The sequence below is a fragment of the Callorhinus ursinus genome, unplaced genomic scaffold (genome assembly GCF_003265705.2).
Source record: "Callorhinus ursinus isolate GAN/ISIS: 27379988/994484 unplaced genomic scaffold, GSC_fseal_2.0 scaffold32, whole genome shotgun sequence".
Lineage (NCBI taxonomy): Eukaryota > Metazoa > Chordata > Mammalia > Carnivora > Otariidae > Callorhinus > Callorhinus ursinus.
Genome location: NW_027397094.1, coordinates 11,966,212 through 11,987,873, shown reverse-complemented (window position 1 = coordinate 11,987,873; position 21,662 = coordinate 11,966,212). Strand labels below are relative to the sequence as shown.

Sequence of the window (21,662 nt, the reverse complement as noted above, 5' to 3'; positions counted from 1 at the left end):
ACACAAAACTTCTGGGGACGAATGGATTTTTTCCTTGGCGAGTGAAATTAGAAATTGTCGGTGTTTTGCCTGAGATGCCTTCCTAATGACGTCTGCTGAGATCTGTCTTACTGTTAATTGTTACGGGTGTTAGGAGGGCCGTTTTTCCTTTGTGAACAGACTGCTTCTTTTGTTCTCTCTCCCTGCCGCCTCCCCCCGGCCTCTTTGTGTACCTTTGCTTTTCCTAAAATCAACTGCACTGAAACCAGCGTTGCGCCAAGTACCAGTGATGTCACCCCTGCTTCCTGCACAGTTCCACAATGATGCTCAGTTTGAACCTTTCCCCCTCTAACGCTGTGGCTGGAAGTTGTAACAGAGGGCAGAAAGTGCCAACGCTAATCCTCATTGGTTGAAAGCCACAAAAACCAGCTCCTGCTAAACTTTTTAAGAAAGAATAGCAAATGACAAAAATGTAGAAGCGCTTACAGTACCAAGAAAGATTTCGCTGCTCACTCCTGCAGAAAGGCAAGTTCATCAGGACAGCGTTCAGAGACACTAAGCAGAGTCTTTTCCAGGGCACCATCAATGCCAATTGCTTTTAGTCCTTTGTCCTTCCTACCAAAATTCAAATTCCTTCTAGAATTTAGCTTGGAGGAAGGGAGCAAGCCCCTTGGCTGACACCCCTACAAGTCTACAGGGAATGAGCAAGAGGTTACACAAATCAACAGTGAGTGCTACTACCTTCAATTCTTAATAGAAAGGGAAGCGGGGGAGGGGGGGGCACCTGGGTGGCTTGGCTCTTGATTTCAACTCAGATAGTGATCTCAGGGTCATGAGATGGTAATTCCACTAGGGCCAGCCATGACTCTATTTCCCGTGATGATTAATGGAGCCAACCAGCATCAGCCTATGTGCGTGGAGGACGACCTGTGTGCTTCAGGTTTTAAATGAATAGTGTCAAACTGTGCTTAAGGCTAATCTTACTCATACTTGAAATGTACACACACTGACAACACGCACGAAACCAAATTTATATTTGTTGCAGAATCTCTCCATTTAGCTCTCAAATACAAAGGATTCCCCATCTCTCTCTATCCCTTTGTTTCTCTTCCCCTCTTTTGTCCGCCATACCTCTCTCTTCTCTGAGAGGGTGGCCTAATTATCTCATCCGGGGAATCTAGAGTGAGTCCTCCAGAGTCCTATTGCTGTTCCTCCCCATGACATTCATTTAGCACCGACAATCTGCTATTCTGTATTAGGAGTTACTTTTGCTGTGTATATGCGTATTCTAGACATCTAGCTAGTAAAGTTTCAGAAGACTCTGTCTTCTCATACTACATTCTTTTTAGTGGCTGTCTCGGTTCCCATGAACAGTAGTTGATAAATATTTGTTGATTGGTTAATATTTCTTACAACCTCAATTTCTCTTAGAAGACATCTGTCTCAGAACCAGTCCTGGATGGGGTACCCCTGAACGTTTCCTGGGGACAGCTGGGAAATAGCATCATTGGACTGGAACATTCCTGGAGAAGGCAGTAAGATGAAACTGACAGCCTTTCATTAAGGCAAGGGATTCCAGTTCCTTAAACAGAGGTGTTTTGGGGGCACTATCAAAAAGACTGAGGACAGTAACAGACTTGTCAGAGGATTGGTTGAAACCAATTACTGGAAATTCATTACTTTAAGCATTGAAGGTTTATTTTCTCAAACACTATTTGAAATGTCTAAACCCAAGGTTCTTGAAGGAATGGCATGAGAACGGTCTTGAGCAGGTTACTATAATGCTGAAGAGACTTTGCACTGACTCTTTAGGTTTCCAAGATAACATCAAATGTATTGTGTTTCTTTGGTGATTTTTTGGCTTGGTGAACTTGTGACTTCTAGTGAAGGAAATCGTTGATGCATGGTTCCAAATAAAAGTCAAGGTAATGGGGTGGAAATTTAATAACATCAGTAATTTTCACTCCTGATAGCAAGCTGAATTGTGATTAATGAACCAGCTGAGTAGAGGCAATCTGTTGTGTTTAAACAAGCGTATTTGCAGATAGTACCTGCGTGTTAACAACCTGCCATGGCAATTTTTTTAGAAGCGGATTTCCACCTGTAACTTAGTTATAGAGGGAATTTTGGCTTGGTGATAGGATTTCTTACATTTTGCTGAGAACATTTCTTCCCCTGTTCCTTTGACAAGGGATAGGGATTAAAAGTAATTAAAATGAAAGAACTTGGCTGGCCTCTGGCTTGCTATTAGTTACCTACCTAAAGCATTCACTGTTTTTCTTTAATATTTGCTCAGCTGTGACATGCTCAAGTATTTGCACTTAACAGCATTAAAGCTGATAAACTGGAGCAAGTTAGAATTATTTCCATTTCTAAAGGAGTTTACGCAGAGATGTATGCAGTTTGCATAAAACCTTCTTTTACATAACAAGTATATAGCATTATGCTAGAAGTTAACATATAATGTGATCAGAGGGGAAATCTATTAAATGTGATAACTGGGAAAACTAGAATCATTATTTTGCCAATTTCACTCTCCCACCTAATGTCTATAATGCAAAAGACTTCACAAAATCCCAAGGTTCTGTGTCACTTGCCTGCACATTGGGACTGTCTGACTTTGGTCCAGCTCCCACTCCAGTCCTCTGCATAGGATCCAGGGCACAACACATGAGGGCGAACACTGCGCATGTTCTTAGGATGTGAGGATGAACATTACAGGAAGTAGAGAGGGACATGCTCATGGCGACGGTGAGGGCAGGTAGGGAAAGGCAGAGAAGGTGGTAGGAGGTCATCAGTGGCTGCTGGAGGTGTTTCTGTGTTGGCCCTGACTGAGTTCTTCCCTCCTGTCAACGTGTTCCCATGCAGTCATTGGAACCTCAGGAAGTTTCATTTTTTTCAAAAGTCAGGTGCTTTTTCCTGAGTTCAGACTCATGTGGATATTGAGTTGCTTCATCCTTGCTTTGTGCTGCTGGTTCTTTTCCAAGGCTCACATTCACACTTCCTCCCCCACCGCCGCCCTGCTGGCTCCTCGTCCCCATTCGCTCCTGCCCTAAAGTCTGGTGTTGATTGTGTCTGATCCCTACCTCCTGTGCCTCAGCCCCTCTCACTTGCCAACATCTTGATTCAGATTTGGTTTCCATGTGGCCTTAATAGAGTCACATACTTGCTGGCTTCCATTTTGTAGTATTTTCCTTCTTCTGTTTAGGGACTTCTGATAATCTCTCATAGATACACAGACTTCAAGGATCGTCTCCTCCTACTTGAGCAGGATGTCCATCTTGCATTTGGAATCTTACATAAAATCCTGTGCTCTTCTCTGAAAAAAAAAAAAAAAGGAGCATAGCGTATACTTTCTAAGGCATGGTAAGTGCCTCTTACCTGATAACGTCTTAGGGTTGGAATCCAGTGGGATTCTCATTGTTTGACACTGTCCACAATCACCCGCAGGAGCAGGATGAGCCACCCTACTAAACTAAACTACATCCTTAGGACTCTTCCAGTCCCCCAAGAATGAAATGGGTCATTTATGCCTCCCCTTTCTCCCATGATCCCAGGGATTCACTATTTTGCTATATAACGAAATCAACTGGGACACCTGGGTGGCTCAGTCAGTTAAGCGTCTGACTCTTGATTTCAGCTCAGGTCATGATCTCAGGGTCCTGGGATGGAGCCCCGCTTTGGGCTCTGAATTCAGCATGGAGTCTGCTTGGGATTCTCTCTCCCTCTCCCTCTGCCCCCACCCTAAATAAATAAATAAATCTTTAAAAAACATAAAAACAAAAAAAATAAAATCAACTACAATTTCTTAGAAAATACTACCAATTTTTTTTACCAGGCTTCAATTGTCACTGGGTTATAAAACAATTAGAAAACACAGAGAAGATATTCAGTTATTTTAAAGATAACTTTACAATTACTTGAGACAATCTCTCCCCCACTTTTCAGGTTCTGTTTTTAAACTGTCTTAAAATCTCATGCTTCTAGTCTGTGGTGCTTTTTTCAGACATCCCTGGGTTTATCATACCACTAAATTAGAGTGATTCTTCGCTGTACAAAATACTTTATCAAAGAAGTCCTCATATCAAAAGGCTTCATCGTGCTATTTTAATTGCCATGTATAAAAATTTACTAATTTATCAAGAATGCTCTAAGATTTTTAATGACAAGAGAACACGTTGGAAATTAGAAGTCCCGCTTCTTCAAAAACCTATGTTTATATCTGAAAGCTTTGTGAAATTATTTTTAATAGAGTAGTTTTAGGCTTACAGCACAATGGAGTGGAATATACAGTTCCATATACCCCTCCCACCAACCTACACGCCCTCCCAAATTATCAACATCCCCCATCAGAATGGTACATTTGTTACACTTGGTGAACCAACACTGACATATCATTAACACCCAATGCCCATAGTTTATATTAGGGTTTTTTTTGTGCGTGTGTTACACATTCTGTGAGTTTTGACAAACGTGTAATGACATGCATCCACCCTTGTCGTATCAGATGGCATAGTTTCACTGCCTTAAAAATCCCATGCTCCACCTATTCGTTCCTCTCTCCTCAGGGAAATCATTTTTTTAATAAACTTTCCTGCCCCGAGGTTCATGTCACAAATGGAAAAATCTGTATCAGTCAGAATAAATTCTAACCATGTAGAATAAAACAAAGCAAAACATCAAATTCATTAACATGAAATGATTTCTCTTCACTCAGCATGATGTGATTTCAAAAGGGAAAAAAAAAAGACGTGTAGTGGTGTCCAGTTATCTTAGTAAACATTAATGATTATCAACTCAGTCTTCTGACCAAAATTATGAAGCAGGAGGGTGGGATTTTGAATGTAGCAATACGGATATCTTGTGCTAAGGCAGAGACAAGAGAAATGTCTATAGCACTGTGAAGGTTATGGAAGAAAATGAAGATACAGGGCACCTGGGTGGCTCAGTTGGTTCAGCATCTGCCTTTGGCTTGGGTCATGATCCCAGGGTCCTGGGATCCAGCCCTGCATCGGGGTCCCTGTTTGGTGGGGAGTCTGATTCTCCCTCTGCCTCTGCCTGCCATTCCCTCTGCTTGTGCTCTCTCTCTTTCTCTCTTGCTGTCAAATACATAAATAAAATCTTAAAAAAGAAAGAAAGAAAGAAAGAAAATGAAGATACAGGACCTTCCTTTGGGATAGCACCCTGTAGCTCAGACTCCCTATACCCTTCTATACTCTCACCTATGAAAGGACTAGTGCTTCATGCCAGGATTAGCTGAGGATTCTCTGCACCTCAACCTACTGCACAAGATATTTATGCCATCTGCATGTTCCATTTTGTATCTATGTAAAAAAGCCTAATTCCGATGTGTATTTTTTGAGTAACAACTGGAAAATCTCTTGACTGTCCCAAAGAGTAATTTTGAATAGAAAACTACTAATGTGTTTTTGCTGATGAATTTCTATGATGTAGAGGAGTAAAGTAGTCACTTCCTTGGCACTGAAACTAAGGAAAGACCACCACTCAGCAGGGGCGGTTATAAGGGAGCATAAGCATCAAATGAATGATGAGACCAGGTGATCTTTGAGAGTTTTTCAATCCTGACTTTCAGTGATTCCACCTAAAAAACAGTGCTCTACCAAGCCTTTTTTTCAACCGATGAACAAACAAAAAGCCTTTTCCTAACATCATTTAAACATTTTAGAATTATCCCTTCCAATTTGCAGCATGAGCATCAGTATCAGCAATTCAGCAAATGGCCCATTATCCTGTGTTCCCACATTTAATAGCTTGAACTGGAAAGTAGCTATAAATTGCAAATTGAATGAATGGAGCAATCAGCAGCCATATATTACCAACTTTTGAAATAGACGAGACTACACATACTAATGCCCAGGAAACAGGAATGTAGTACACTTTGAGAAAAAAAAATAGCAAGAAAAACTTTCTGACTCAAAGATCTAAACTAACAACTAGCTGATGTTTAGATAAAAAGAACTAATTATTGTGGGGTTATTTTAATAGGGTTGATTGTTAAGGAAAACACTTTAAAATGTCCAGATAACAGTGTCAGAAAGAACTATTTGGAAGAAAACCACCAGGCTGTCTTGGAATATTAGCACACCATTGTGTCACTGTTCATGGCAACAGCATTAGCAACATGAGGACTTTTTATATTATAAAGATACCCTTTTCATCCCAGAGTCAGTATCTCCTCCATGACTATCTTTGTATTTAAAAAAGAAGTATGTTAACCAGAAATTTTATTTCATTTCCAAAAAGCATACAGAAACCAAAGTATAGCCGTGTCTCCCACCCCCTCACCTACCTACCAACCTGCGTCTGCCTTTTCTCCTTTACGTTCACCTGTTACACCCCAGCTCTGTTGCCTTTGCTAACCAAAGGGCGTTGCTCTAACAATTCTTTCATTGTGTTCTGCATGATGGATTTCCCACTCTGCAGGCAGATTCCATCAATATGTAAAAACATGTTGCAAGTACTCCTACCTTTTAAAAACACTTTCTTGACCCTATTTCTGCCATGTCTTTCTTCCTACAGAACACTCCTTAAAATAGTTAACTATATTTGCTGTGTCCAATTCTGCTCCTCCTGTTCTCTCATTAACCCACTTTAACTGGTTGTCCCCACTGCCCCCATCAAAACTGCTCTTATGGAAGCTCCCCACTGACTTCTTTATTGCTATATCCAAGATCAGTTCTCAGGTCTCATTGACCTGACCTGAAGCAGCATTGGGCACTGCTGAGCACCTTCTCCTTGAAACACTTTCTTCACTTGACCTCCCCTGGTTTTGCTCCTGCCCCTTAGTTTCTTTCCTCTCAGTATTTTTGCTGGTTTGTCCTCATTTCCATGGCCTCTAAATATGACCTTCTTGGGACACCTGGGGGGCGCAGTCGGTTAAGAGTCCAACTCTTGGGGCACCTGGGTGGCTCAGTTGTTCAAATGTCTGCCTTCGGCTCAGGTCGTGATCCCGGGTCCTGGGATCAAGCCTCATGTCAGGCTCCCTGCTCAGTGGGAAGTCTGCTTCTCCCTCTCCCTCTGCTTGCTGCTCCCCCTGCTTGTGCTCTCTCTCTCTGTCTCTCCCTGTAAAATAAATAAATGAAATCTTAAAAAAAAAATTCCGATTCTTGATTTCGGCTCAGATCATGAGCTCAGAGTTGTGAGATCAAGCCTTGCATCAGGCTCTGCACTCAGTGGGGAACCTGCCTGAGATTCTCTCTCTCCCTCTCCCATTGCCCCTCCCTCCCTCCCCCCACTCATGAGTGCTCCCTCTCTCTCTCTCTCTCAAATGAATAAATAAATCTTTAAGTGTGGCCTTTTCTTTTGTTATTTACTCTCACTCCCTTGGCAATTTCTTCCCAACACTTTGAATGCTGTCATATGTTAGTGGCTCCCAAATTTCTCTCTCTAGTTTAGACCTCTGCGTTCAGTTGCAGACACATGTCCATCTGCCCCCTGACACATCTGCTTTGGTGTCTAATAAGCATCCTGCTCCAATGTACTCCTCTTGACATCTTTCCCTTGTCAGGAAATGGCAACTCCCTACTTCGGGTGAGTCAGCCCCAAATTCTTGATGTTTTATTGTCCTTTCCCTTTCTTTCTTTCTCACTCCAATCTGGTCCAATAGCAAATCCTGCTGCTCTTTCCCGGAAATACACCCAGAACCTGATCACTTCTCACCATTCCCACCACCGCCTCCCTAGTTCGAGCCACCATTGTTTCTCATGCAGATCACTGCAAAAGCCTCCTAACTGGTCCTCCGGCTTCTTTCCCTACTTGCCTTTAATTTTTTCTCAACCAAACACTACAACACTCTTGTTAAAACATACATCAGATCATGTCATTCCTCTGCCTATAACCCTCCAAAGGCTCCCTCCTTGCTCCTCATAAAAAGCCTGAGTGTTTACAGTGACCTCATGTGATCTGACCCTCATTATTCTCTAACCTCAGCTCTATTTACTTTCTCCTTGGCATCTTCAACTTCAGCCAGATTTGCCTCTTTGCTGTTCTTCAAACATACTGAGCAAGCTTCCACCAACCTTTGCAACTCCTGTTCTCTACCTGGCATCCTCTCCTTCAACTACCAAGTACCTATGTGGCCTGCTCCTCCACCTTCTTCAAATACTCACTCAAAATTCCATTTCTTGGAGCACCTCACCTTCCATGTCTAGAATTGTAATTCCCCCTGCCCTGATACTTTCTCTCTTTTCTCTGCTTTATTCTCTCCTTAGCACTATTTTTAAATTCTACCTGTTTTACTTATCTTGTTTATTTCCTTTCTTTTCAACTAAAAAAGTAAGATTCCTCTGCATGCAGAATAGCCCCTGACACGTAGTAATCACTCAATAACTGTTTGTTGAACAGATAAGTTAGCAGTGTAGACTTCATGCCAAGAGCTTTCTAACCCATAATACAGACATGTCCTACAATCCTCATTTACAGAAAATAAACTTGTGAGCTGTTAGGATAATATAATTGCCCTGGCCAAGGATGAAAGTAGGGTTCCCGTTTAGAATAGCTGAAACAATGCATGGGGACAAAGAGTGAAAGTAACCCCTGAAAGATTTTTCTGGTGCTTCAGGTCATGGGAGAGTACTGAGGGAAAGTACTGTTCAAAACGGTTATGCTATTCTTGGTTCAGACTCACGAGGTAAGATGCAGTGTCGTGACATAAGTATAATTAACCCAATGTTGTGTAATTTTTTATTTGATACACGACGAATGATTCCCTACTGCACTTCTCCCGGTTCTCTCTGAATGGGTACTCACATGGTGGGCACACAAATGGAGTCAGGCATAAAAGGAGGAGTTGCAAACTTCAACTGATCCATGAAGCACAGTGCCTTTTGCCAAAGTCACCCAGTGGTTTTTAGGTAGTGTGGAGTTGATCCAGACATAAATGTTTCCAGTGCTAATCTTCCTTTTCAGCCTTTAGCAAACAGGAAAACATTTTCTGTAAGCACACTTACCTTTTCCAGTGTTGTGTCTTAGTGCAATATTCATAGCAATCTACCAGAGCAGGTTTAAGCAAGGAAGAATGTATTAAAAGGACACAGGAGGGACTCGCGGACGACAAGAGCAAGAACGCAGCTATGTTACAGGAATAAACTGGAATTAGAGACGCCAAATTCCTGGGGGAATTTCAGTGTTTCTCATCTCTCTGCCCTTTCCTGGCTGTCAACTCCTCTTTTTCACCACACAGGAGCTTTCTCACCTTCTCATTTGCATAAACACAAACCACGGCAGAAACGTTTTCTCTAAGATTTACTTCTCAGCCTCTCTAGAATAAGATTATAATCTCTTGGCCCCAATTCCAAGTTTCCAGAAACTGCCCGAGCCCATATTTGTAAAAATATGGGTACTTTTATTTGAACGGGGTGGACAACAGTGGACAGTTGTCAGAACGTTTGGGAGTGGGCTGGGAGCAGACTGATCGAGGCAACCCAGCAGACATCCACTCTATTTAGGCTTCATGGACATTCATGATAAAAATGTTCAATTTGTAATACTACCTTTTCTCCTACCTCTGGGTTCAGGGTCAGTCTGACTTCTCAAAGAAGGCAGTGGGTATTTTATAATACTTACTAGGGCAACCCCTAGTGAGCTTCAATAAGGGAGAGAGTGGGACTGTCAAAAAGAAGAGGCAACTTTAAGCTCAGTGAGCATATGGAAGGACCATGCCTGATTTGTTCACCACTGAATCTGCGCTCATAGTATCAGCCCGGGATTAGGACTCTACTAATGTTAGCTGTTACTACAATAAGGACACAAAAAAACTCACTGAATGTTGTGGATGTGGGGGAGGGGGCAGAGTTACAAGAGTGTCCCCAATAAGAGCTTCTGATGGCACAGATATTTCCATTTCTCTGACCTCGTTATAGAAGCAGAATATGTGGCGGTGGTAGCAACTGACAACAGTCGGGAGGATTTAACATTGTCAGGGCTCATTGCAACAGAACAAGAGAAATTAAACAAATGGTTAGCTAGATAAAGAGGATCCGTAAGACATAAGCCAACAGTCCTAAATAGACTTCGCAACCACCAGTCCCGTACATCCGTTAAATCAGTCCATCCAGAGGTGGCCAGAGTGTCAGTGTCTCTAATTCTTTCAACCTGTGTTTGTAGTCTGGGATAGGATTTTCATCCATGCATCCTTATCACAACGAACAGACATCTAAAAGGAAGATCAGATATCACTAGTGGTTGCTCTTGGCTTAATTTCCCTCTCCTGTTTGACACCTTCCTAGAAACGGTAACAAAAACAACATACCCTTGTTTTACTTGGGGGAGAACAGGAGCTCCCACCAGCAATGAGCTCTCTATATGGATCGCTGCTCGGTCACCATGACTCCTTTCTTCCCTCCAGGGGAAAGGGAAAGTAGCCTCTCTTAACCCAAGGATGGAGAACAGCTCACGTCATCAAAAAAAAAGACAAAACAAAACAAGGTCTTGTACTACAAGGAAGAGGAAGTGGACCTGTACTTTATACTGTGAAAAAGTTATTCCAAACAATAGACTGGGAACCAAGGAAAATAAAGCTATTAAAAGGGCTAGTGAGCTGAAAGCTGATTGAGTAGAAAACAAAGGAAATTTGTCCTTTCCCCTTAGGCAATTGTAGGTAACATCACTCTGATTAGCAGGCTGCAGGATGAAGTTGTTCAACCTCAGGCTACCCATTTAACCCAGATCCTCAAATGAACTAAAGTGATTTTACCTGCTTCTGGTAGATACAAACTCAAAAGCTCTCTTGAAGGAAAACAAGTCGGATTTAGGCACTCAGGATTGCCACCTGTTCACTGCAGTCAACCGTGAAGTCACCATTTTGGAAAAAAAAAAACAACAACCAAATCATTGGCTATCAGTAAAAGTCAGCAGAAACAACATATAACAAATTCATGCCTCGAGACTCCAAGTATGGGAATGATCAGATTCTGAATATAAAATAACTATGTAAGACATGGTTCCAGTATAATCAAATTAAATGAAGACCAAATTTAAACATAAATGAACAGCAAGGGATGATTGAAGTTGATATAAAAACGGTAACAAAAGAAAACATTTAAAAATGCAAAATATAAGTGTTGCAGGATCAGTTTTCCTTTAGTGCCCGCGGTTCTTGATGAAGAATGAAGAATGAAGAGGTGGACCAGACAAAGAATGGCGGGCAGCAAAGCAAAGTTTATTGAGCGATTGTATAAAGTTCCCCAAGAAGGAGGGGACCCGAGAGGATTGCCGATTTGGTGGTTAATTCTAGGTGTTTTTATGGGCTCTTTGGCGTGGGCTGTTTTACTGTGATAACCCTCCCTGCACCTGTCACCCAATCAGGTTTTTGTCCACACGCTCAGCTCCCTATCAGATAGTTAGTTGTTCACGTGAGAGAGGGCGGAGGCTCCTTCCAGGGTCGTGGTTCCTAGCTTCAGGGATCAAGAGGGCGGTGGCCGCCACTGCCCTAACACAGGCTTGCCAGCCTCAGGCCACCAGATGAAGCTCTTTGTTTAAATATCCCACTGGCTGGGGCACCAGGGTGGCTCAGTCGGTTGGGCATCTGCCTTTGGTTCAGGCCGTGATCCCGGGGTCCTGGGATCGAGCCCCGCGTCAGGCTCCCTGCTCAGCGGGGAGCCAGCTTCTCCCTCTGCCTCAGCCGATCCTCCTACTTGAGCTCGTTCTTTCTCCCTCAAATAAATAAAATCTTAAAAAATTTAAAACTAATAAATAAATATCCCACTGGCTCTTGAGCTGGCCTGGGACCCTTCCTTTCTGCTACATAAACAGTTGTGAAGTCCTCCCGGTAGGAAGACTTAAAGTTGGGGCACTCAGTAACGCCTAGAATAACAGAATGGGGTCTTTTTCCTTTGAAGGATAGTTTCCCATTAGGATGGGGGCCCCCTGTCCCTGCCTGCCTTTCTTCCAACTATCCTCCATTATAAGCAGGGATATTTCAAACTCACACTAGATTAAAAAGTAGACACAGGTGAGAGATTTAGTTAACTGGAAGATAATTCTGAAAAAGTGCCCAGATTTCAGCATAGAAGCTAGAAGATGGAGAATCTGAGAAAGGGGGTAAGAGACACGAAATCTACCATGAGGAGTTCCACAAACACTGAATCAAAAATGTCAAGAGAAAAGAGAAAATGAAAGAAAGGGAATATTCAAGTAGTGACCAAAAATTTTCTAGAAATGATAAAATACACCTATCCACAAATTTAAGAACTTTAGCGAATCTCAAGATGAATAAAAAGAAATGAAAAAAAAGAATAAAAAGAAACCCACATGCAGATGCTTTGTAGTGAGATTGCAGAATAGGAAATGAGAAAAAGGGGCGCCTGGGTGGCTCAGTCGTTAAGTGTCTGCCTTTGGCTCAGGTCATGATCCCAGGATCCCAGGATCCCTTTTCTCTGTCAAAAAATAAATGAAAAAATCTTTAGAAAAAAAAAGGAAATGAGAAAAAGATCTTTTTTTTTAAGATTCTATTTATTTATTTGACAGAAAGAGACACAGCGAGAGAGAGAACACAAGCAGGGGGAGTGGGAGAGGGAGAGGCAGGCTTCCCGAGGAGCAGGGAGCCCGATGCGGGGCTTGATCCCAGGACCCTGGGATCATGACCTGAGCCAAAGGCAGATCCTAACAACTGAGCCACCCAGGTGCCCCAGGAAATGAGAAAAAATCCTAAAAGCAATCGTGGAGACGAGGCAGATCACTTCTGAAGGAGTAACAGACAATTAAATAGGTTTCTCGAAGCAGCAATGAACAGAGTACAATAAAAAACTTCAAAGTCTGAGAGAAAGTAAGTGGCAACCAGGAATTATGTATCATCAAGCCTATTTTCCAAAAATGAGGGCAAAGTAATGACATTTTTATATTAACTAAAGCCAGAGAGATTATCTCTAACCGATACTTAAAACAAACAAACAAACAAACAAAAAACACTCATAGACTGGGGGCACCTGGGTGACTCGGTCAGTTAGGTGGCTGACTCTTGATTTTGCCTCCGGTCATGATCTCAGGGTCATGGGATAGAGCCCCATGTCAGGCTCTGTGCTCAGTGGGGAGCCTGCTTGAGATTCTCTCTCTTCCTCTCTCTCTGCCCCTCCCCCTGCTTGCTCTCTCTCTGTCTCTCTCTCTTTCTAAAAAGTGAGTAAATCTTAAAAAAAAATCATAGACAAAGGTCCCCCAAAACAAAAGTCTAACATTAAAGAATGGATAGGTAATCAGTAAAAACAAATTAATATAAATACACACTATCTAGTTTTTCTTTTTTAAATTGCATTAATACCTATCTAATGAGTTTAAAAAGACAATAATAGCAAGAAAATTGGGAAGAAATGATCAGGTAATGTTCTATATATTTTTTTAAGATTTTATTGATTTATTTGAGAGAAAGAGAGTGAGCCTGAGCTGGGGAGGGGGAGGAGCAGAGGGAGAGGGAGAAGCAAACTCCTCGCTGAGCAGGGAGCCTGAACGGGCCTATCCCAGGACCCCCACATCATGACCTGAGCAGAAGGCACTCTTAAAGTTACTTTGTGAAAATAAAGGTATATATTTATGTCTTTTGCACTCTTCTGGATGTTTGTTATACTTCTGTAAACACACACATATGTATGTATATGTACAGATACTTATCTATTTTCCTATTATGCATTTTTTTTCTGAGAAAAGAAAAATGCTTGTATCTGGCCGGTTTAAAAGCAAGTTTTACCAAAACTTGAAAGGAATCCATCATTCCAAATTTGTAAAACCTCTGGAAAATAAAGACAGAGGAAATAGTCTTATTTGTTCTGCTAGACTAGTATAACCTTAATTGTAAACCCCGACAAGGACAATACGAGAGGAAAAAGACAGGCTAGTTTCAGTCATGAGTGAGATGTCAAAATCTCAAAACTGTATCTGCCAGGATATAAATAAGATGACAAAGTTTAGTTTATTACAGGAATATATGGAATATATATATGTGTGTGGAATATATATATTCCATTCCAGGAATGGAATAACATGAAACAATACAATTCAATATACTGACAGACTGGAGGAGAAAACCTATATAATCATCAATAGATGCAGAAAAAAAACTCAGCTATTAGCTTTAAGAGGGAAAAAACTCTAGCAAATTAAGAATAGAAGGGAACACCTTTTTATTTTTTTATTTTTATTTTTTACTTTAAGTAGACTTCATACCCAAGATCAAGAGTTGCATGCTCCACCGACTAAGCCAGCCAGGCTCCCTGAAGGGAATATCTTTTATTCAATAAATCGTCGATGCCAAAAATACTGCAAACATATACCTAATGGAAGATCTTTAAGATAGTAAACAAGGTAAGTGATGCCCAACATCACTGCTACTGTCTAACATAGTATTTTGAGGTCCTCACCTATACTATCTCGTAGGAGGTTAAGAGACGTGTACTTACACAGAAGATGGTCTGAGGGGAAAAAGAAAGGAAAGATATCCCGTGATTTGGGATGGACTGCATCTATATTACAAAAACATCAATTATCTCCAAATTAGTCTCTAAATCTAGTGCCATTCCAAACAAAATTCCAGTTGGATTTTTCTTGAGAAACCAAATAAACTTATTATAAACTTTATATAGATAGACATCCATAAATAATTAAGTCAGTTTGTAAAAAGAAAAGAAAGGACTTGCCTTTCTAGGTATTATGACATAATCCAAAGCCATTTAAATAAATTATAAAATGGTGATAGTAGCCCAAGTACAGATAAATAGCCCAATGGGACAGAAGAGAGAGCTTTGAGTTAGAATATATGTATATGAAACCTAACACACCCTAAAAGCAGTACCATAAATCAACGTCTGGGTGGCTCATTTGGTTAAGCGTCTGCCTTCGGCTCAGGTCATGATCCCAGGGTCCTGGGATCGAGTCCTGGCATCAGGTTCCCTGCTCAGCGGGGAGCCTGCTTCTCCCTCTGCCTCTGCCAGTCACTTCCCCTGCTTGTGCGCGCTCTCTCACTCTCTGACAAATAAATAAAATCTTTTTTAAGAAATGAAAGGCAAAACTATAAAGTGAATAGAAAATGATACTGATAGCATCTTTGGAACTAAGAGGTGGCAAAGGAATTATGAAATAATTTCAAAAATAAAACCACATTGCTACATTTTATTACAACAGAATTAAAGGATTTTCATTCAATGAAGGATGTTGTCACCACAGTTATGGAATGTAACAAAACCAGCCTGTTATCCTTAATGTCCCTCCAGAGTGTGAAAAGTAAGCTCAACCCGACGAGATTTATTACATGTAAGCATTACAATGGTCAGTTTGGTTTTATGTCTTGGGCCACTTGCCCTAGGTGTGTAGCCATTCGGAACCATGGTTACACGGTTACGTGGCTAGGCCGTCGTGGGTCCGGTTTACGAGCAACAGCCTGGGAGCCCTGGATCCTGTTCCCTGGAAATTCTATACAGATATTTCATAAAGCCAAGTTACAGTAGGTACCGCTGCAGCACAGCCACCCAGTGGGAGAAAGACCAAACAGAGGACCGAACACTCGGTCAGGGTATGATGGGTATGCTATAAGCGGAACAATTCACTTGTTTCACTTGCGAGTGCCCCTGTAAGGCTCACGGCATACCTTCAGGCAGTTATCAAAGGCATTACCTTCTCAACTAAAAAGTATCTCAAAAGGATGTCCTTGGCTCAGAATTCCTGAGAAGCTGGAATGGTATCCCAAGGCCAATATAATGAGGGAAAATGGGATTTAACTCAGTTTGGAAACCTTCTCAGTTGAAGTTACTGTTAAGTGAAATAGCTTCTTTTTTAAAGACTTTATTTATTTTTTGAGAGAGCGCGAGAGCACAAGTAGGAGGAGGGAAAGGGAGGGAGACAAGCGGACTCCCTGCTGAGCACAGAGCCCTACACGGGGCTTGATCTCAGGACCCTGAGATCATGACCTGAGCCAAAGGCAGACACTGACTGAGCCACCCAGGCGCCCCTAAATGAAATAGCTTTATACAAAGTCAACGTAAGATAGAGGAATACTAAAATAAAACTACGGGGAAAGGAATTTTAGGCATGCAGCTCTTCAACCCCCATGAGCTGCGTAAGAATGGGCCCTGGGTCTGGAACATTTCTTACCAAGAGATAAAAAGTCATCGCATCCTCTGTTGAACTTGTCACCTTGTGTGGGAATATCTTTCTCTGTTTCAGACTCAGTGTGTGATCCTTTGTCCTGCTTAAGCATTATATGGCACCTCGCCAACCCCACTGCTATATCTGTCCCCTGTGGGGAGGGGATGGGGTCCTTCTGCTGCAGTTCCAGAGGGGTGCCGGAGAGCCAACTGCCCCGCGTCAGTTGGGGGAGGGGTCTGCTGGCCATGAGAGGCCAACATCCACTACTGAAGCTGATCTTACTTGTCCCTTCGCCTCGTGAGTGAAAGGATATTCCATCCAGTGCTGGATGGCACTGTGTTCTCCTTGGTGACTCCAATAGCAAGACATAGTGGGCTGAAGTGTTCAGACTTTGCTCCTGCCAATAAGCAACCAATGCTACTTGCTCAACGAAAACTTAAAGCAAACCCTAAGGCAAATATATAAATTAGAGACAAATTCGGAATTGTGAATAGTGAACCCCAGGCTGTTGAACTAAAAATACGGTTGCCTAGAAATTCTGAATTTTGGTTATGACCAGGTTAGGAGTTATTATTTTGTTATTTGTTATCATGTCAGATGAACAGTAGCCTCCTACTTTTAATTTAATATAAACAAAGACCAATATAAGAATATACTATGCCTCAAGAAAGCCTTCACTCATTTGTCTCCATTCAATAGGAAAAATCAAAGAAGAACCCTTCCACGGAGCCTTCCATAAAGTCGCCAGAGAGCAAAAGTGGGCGCCATAACTGACAAATCCTAAGACACTAGGATGTGCTTTAGTAGCAAGGTCCTAGTTCTTGGTTTATCTTAGAGTTCTTGGTTTTACCAGTTGTGGTTTCGAATGAGCTGTAGAGCTACAAAGAGTCTCAGCGTATAACATTCAGTGTGTCTGGGGTCCTGGGATGGAGCCCATGTTGGGCTTCCTGCTCAGCGGGGAGTCTGCTTCTCCCTTTTCCTTTGCCCCTCCCCCCACTTGTTCTCTCTCTCTCTCAAATAATAAGATCTTTAAAAAAATAAATAAAACCAAGCTAATTTAAGACTACAGTGAGGGGCTGAGTTATATATAATGAGTGAGCATAGAATCCACATCTCAAGGAGCCCCCATCTCCTTTGTTTCCTCACCATGCTAGATATTTTGCAGGGAAGGTTTTAGACTTTGAAGATTCAGGACCCATGCTCTGCCAGTGCCAAGCCAGCTGTATTTATTTCTTGCATTTACATCTTATCTAAGCTTCTGGATGGAAAGAATGGCCAACTGAAAGTAGAAACTTCAGGTGAAGAAGACAGATTGTGAAGATATCATTAGCACTCTGTGTTTGGGTATCTTTTCACGGTAAACATGCCTTTTCCTGTTAAAATGGCTATTCTCTGTCATGGAGCTACACAGGTAATTCATTACAAGACCACAAATCTTCAAAAGCACATGTTCTGATGTAAATAATATTATGCTCTACTGTATTTGCCATTTTTACAAGATTTTTTTGTAACAGAACATTTAAATCAATCTTTCCTCTTCTTTTAAAATTTAGAGTAGTTTTTAATGGGTCATTTATTTCTTCTCTTCCCCAGAGATTTTTATTTCTTATAACTTAAACATATAATCTCACCTCAAAGTACTTCCCATGCCTAAATGCTAAGCTGGTGCCCATCCCCCTTCTACGCCCTCTGACCCACAAAGGAAAGAATTTCTTGCAAAGACTTCATTCTTCAGTTGAGGGTTCAAGTATAGAGCAATGGTCTTTGATTTTTCTTCTTATAGATCCGTCCTAAACCTTTTAAGTGAATAAAAATGAGTGTTTAAGTGAGCTAGGGTATTATTATTTACAGACTTTTTAAAAAGATTTTATTTATTTATTTGAGAGAGAAATAGCACGAGAGTGTGCAAGAGAGTCAGAGAGAGAGAGAGAGAGTGCACACAAGCAAGGGGAGGGCAGAGGGGCAGAAGGAGAGGGAGAAGCAGACTCCCCACTAAGCAAGGAGCCCAACATGGGGCTTGATCCCAGGACCCTGGGATCATGACCCGAGGAGAGGGCAGACACCTAACTGACTGAGTTACCGAGGCGCCCCAATTCACAGACATTTTTTAAAAATAAAATTGAACCATGATTAAAAACTACATATGGCATCTGTACACATACAGATAAGATCTGGACAGAAAATATGGACAAATGAAAGCCGTTAGATATATTTGCAAGAATGTAGGTACCTTTTAATTTTTTATTTAGATTTATATTAATATAGTTACCTAATATGTGAAATAATTTTGTAAAAATATTAAAGTTAGTGATGACACTAAAGACGTCATATTGGCTAGGGAGAAAGATAGGATGGGGGCGGGTAGGTATATGTGAACAAATCTTCTTCTGAAGATTGTGATCTTTAGTTTTTTTGGTGTTTTTTTTTTAAGATTTTATTTATTTATTTATTTGAGAGAGTGAGAGCATGAGACAGGGGAGGAGCAGAGGAAAGGGACAAGAAGACTCCGTGCTGAGCACAGGGCTCTATCTCATGACCCTGAAATCATGACCTGAGCCGAAATCAAGAGCCTGATGCTCAACCGACTGAGCTACCCAGGCGCCCCTTGAATTCCTATTTTAAATTACCGTGAGTTTTGGATGAAGACAGTGTTGCAAGCTATCATAAAGGTCTATCTACCAGTCTACACTCAGGAAAGCAAGGAGGTACCTCAGTTCCCCATCTCTCTGCCCAGGCTCAGCTCAGGACAACCAATGCCAGCGTCAGATTTTGCTCAAATTATAAAATGTGATCTTTCTCTTCCCTCTTTCTCATTTCCCTTTTTGGTTTTCAGGGAAAGGACATGTTTGCTCCAAAGGTCCAAAGTATGTTTGTCTGGCTCCTGAGAGACAGAGAAAAACAGAGAGAGAGAAAGAGAACTTTTTACAAAACGACCCAGAAATGAAAAATTGGAAACCATTATAAGGCAGTTCATTTGGCTCATCTTTTATCATAAAACTATATAACGTAGGAAACAGAAAGGATAGTTACAAGGCCCTGTAACCAGAACTGAATGAACTATGAACTGCAATTCATCCAGCAAACACTCTGACTTGCACCAAACTACAGTCTGCTAATTACCTATACGGTTTGAAGAGCCAAGGATTTCCTTAACACTATATAATACATCAAGCAATATGTTGCTATTCTGCATAATCTCCATCCACATTGTTCACGTCCACAATTACACAATATGTACAGTTCAAAGCCAAACATAAAGTATTGCCTAAGAAAACAGCCATTAGAATGTATTTTCCAAATTTCTCCCTGTTTGGGCTACCTTCCATATCAGGTAGAATATTGAGCCCTGCATTCAGACCCTAATATGGGCAATGTTCTCATCAGTTTCTCCATGTAGATAACCGTGAAGACCACTCTTCATGTCCATGTGACAAATATCTGTTGCCTGCTCTTGTATTAACCTCTTGGCTTGGGGCTAAGCATTCAGTTGGGATCAGTACAGACCCTGTTCCTGCCTTCGTGGAGGTTAAAGCTTGGTGTCATTTGGTGGAAAGTTTGTCACGAGTCTTCCTTTCATAATTTCATAATCCAAAATATGGTTCTAGTTTAGCCCTTGTCTTTATTATGCCATTGGATCTGCTGACAAAGCTTGGACAAACCATTGAGATTAAAGGAAATGTACTTAGAAATAGCAAAGAGTCAGCAACAACAGATCCTGTTATTTCATTTTACTCTTGCAGCGACCTTATCAGGCTTGAGGAAGGCAGGGGTATTTGCCCTCATGTTACAGATGAGGATACATGGAGAGGTGAGCTGACTTGGCAGAGGTCACTAAAAGTTGCTTGGTCGTAGAAAAAGGACTGGAATTTTGGTTTCATGCCAGTGAAACCAGTTACCAGTGAGTGACATCACTATTCTTCGCTCTTTTGGGGCCAAGTCTACTTTCTATTTCCCTCCAAAGTGCCCACCTTTGCCTGAAAAGAAAAATTCCCCAGTGGAAATCAAGCATGATCAGAATTAGCATTTCTTACAGCCTCTTTACTCAGTTGTCTTACCATATTCCCCCTTCAAGAAATCTTTTCCAGAGTCTTCCCGTGTTCTGAAAGTCTGAACTTGAGGCTGTTTCCTAGAGTTGGTAGTGAAGCATCAAGAACAGGAAAGGGCATGTAGACAGTTAAAAGTTTAGCTTGGTTTAAAAGATCACAATCTTCAGGGGTGCCTGGGGGGCTCAGTCGGTTGAGCATCCCACTCTTGATTTTGGCTCAGGTCATGATCTCAGGGTCATGAGATCGAGCCCTGCAATGGGCTCCCCACTCAGCACAGAGTTTGCTTGAGATTCTCTCTCCCTCTCCCTCTGCCCCTTCCCCCACTCACTCTCACTCTCTCTCCAATAAATAAATAAATAAATCTTTTTAAAAATGTAATTTAGGGGCGCCTAGGTGGCATAGTCAGTTGAGTTTCAGCTCTGGATGTGTTCTCAAGGTTGTGAAATCCAGCCCCCCCGATGGGCTCTGCGCTCGGCATGGAGTCTGCTTGAGATTCTCTCTCCCTCTGCCCCAACCCAACAAGCTCGCTCTCTCTCTCTCTCTCTAATAAATAAGTCTTTAAAAAAAATCCCATAAATTAAAAACTGCAGTCCTTTTTTATATGCTATTACTTACCTACCCCATAGGTAACAATACGATTTCTTTAAGGCAATTATTTGCCCTTGATATTGCCAGACAAGATTCTCTCTAAAGGAAATACTGAAGAAAAGAGGGTAAAATATAAAGTTAACCTATTAGAAGCATTCTTCCATTTTTCAGGTATGGAGATGGAGGTGGGGGAAACCATGCCAGTGGGAGGACCAAGAAAAATAGCCAAGCTGATTGGTTGGGACACTGAAACCAGGGTAGCCCAGTCACCTGGGTCCCTCTCTGTCCTCCTCTGGTAAGGGGGCAGTAGGAGGGGAGGGGACTCAGCTTCTAGGCTGGAGTTGTGAGGGTGGGGAGCACATCCTGCCTCTCCCTCATTCTCACTAGAAATTGGCCAACATTTGCTCGTGGTGCTTCCCGAGACTCTCACTCCCCGTCTGAAACGGATGTACAAACAGAGGCCACAGACTGTCTATAGAGTCTCCACTAGGAATATAAGCCCATGAGCTAAAATTACCAAATATTAGGGCTAGCTGACACTATGGGAGAGAGAAAATAAAGGGACTTATTTACTTTGGAGAAAACACAGGTAACCGAGCAAATAGGGCAGAACTTTATATATTTTAGAAGTATAATTAATGTCTTCAAACACTGAAGAGATAACATATATGAAAGTTCATTATATATTACAAAATTTTTAGAGATCTTGGAAATGAAATATCTAGTTGCTTAAAAATCACTTTGGGCCATCAGCAGATAAACGAAATGTGATATATACACATAATGGAACGTTTTTCAGCCTGGAAAAGGAAGGGAATTCTGACACATGCTACAACATACACAAACCTTGAAGATACGCGAAGTGAAATAAGCCACTCACAAAAGAACATATATTGTATGACTCCTCCTCTATGAGGTACCAACAACAGGTGAATACATAAAGACAGAGAGTGGCATAGAGGT

The 21,662-nt window shown here is 41.6% G+C and overlaps 1 long non-coding RNA gene across 2 annotated transcripts; it reads right to left on the bottom strand.

The window, feature by feature from the left end:
- Positions 1–1,655: 1,655 nt before the first annotated feature.
- On the bottom strand, positions 1,656–20,256 carry LOC141370321 (uncharacterized). 2 transcript variants are annotated; one of them, XR_012374247.1, is made up of 3 exons: positions 20,121–20,250; positions 18,775–18,946; positions 1,656–3,298 (listed from the first exon to the last, which is right to left on the bottom strand). It is a non-coding gene; the product is annotated as an uncharacterized lncRNA (long non-coding RNA). The 2 variants fall into 2 exon arrangements; XR_012374246.1 differs by lacking the exon at positions 18,775–18,946 and having other exon boundaries at positions 20,121–20,256.
- Positions 20,257–21,662: the final 1,406 nt, after the last annotated feature.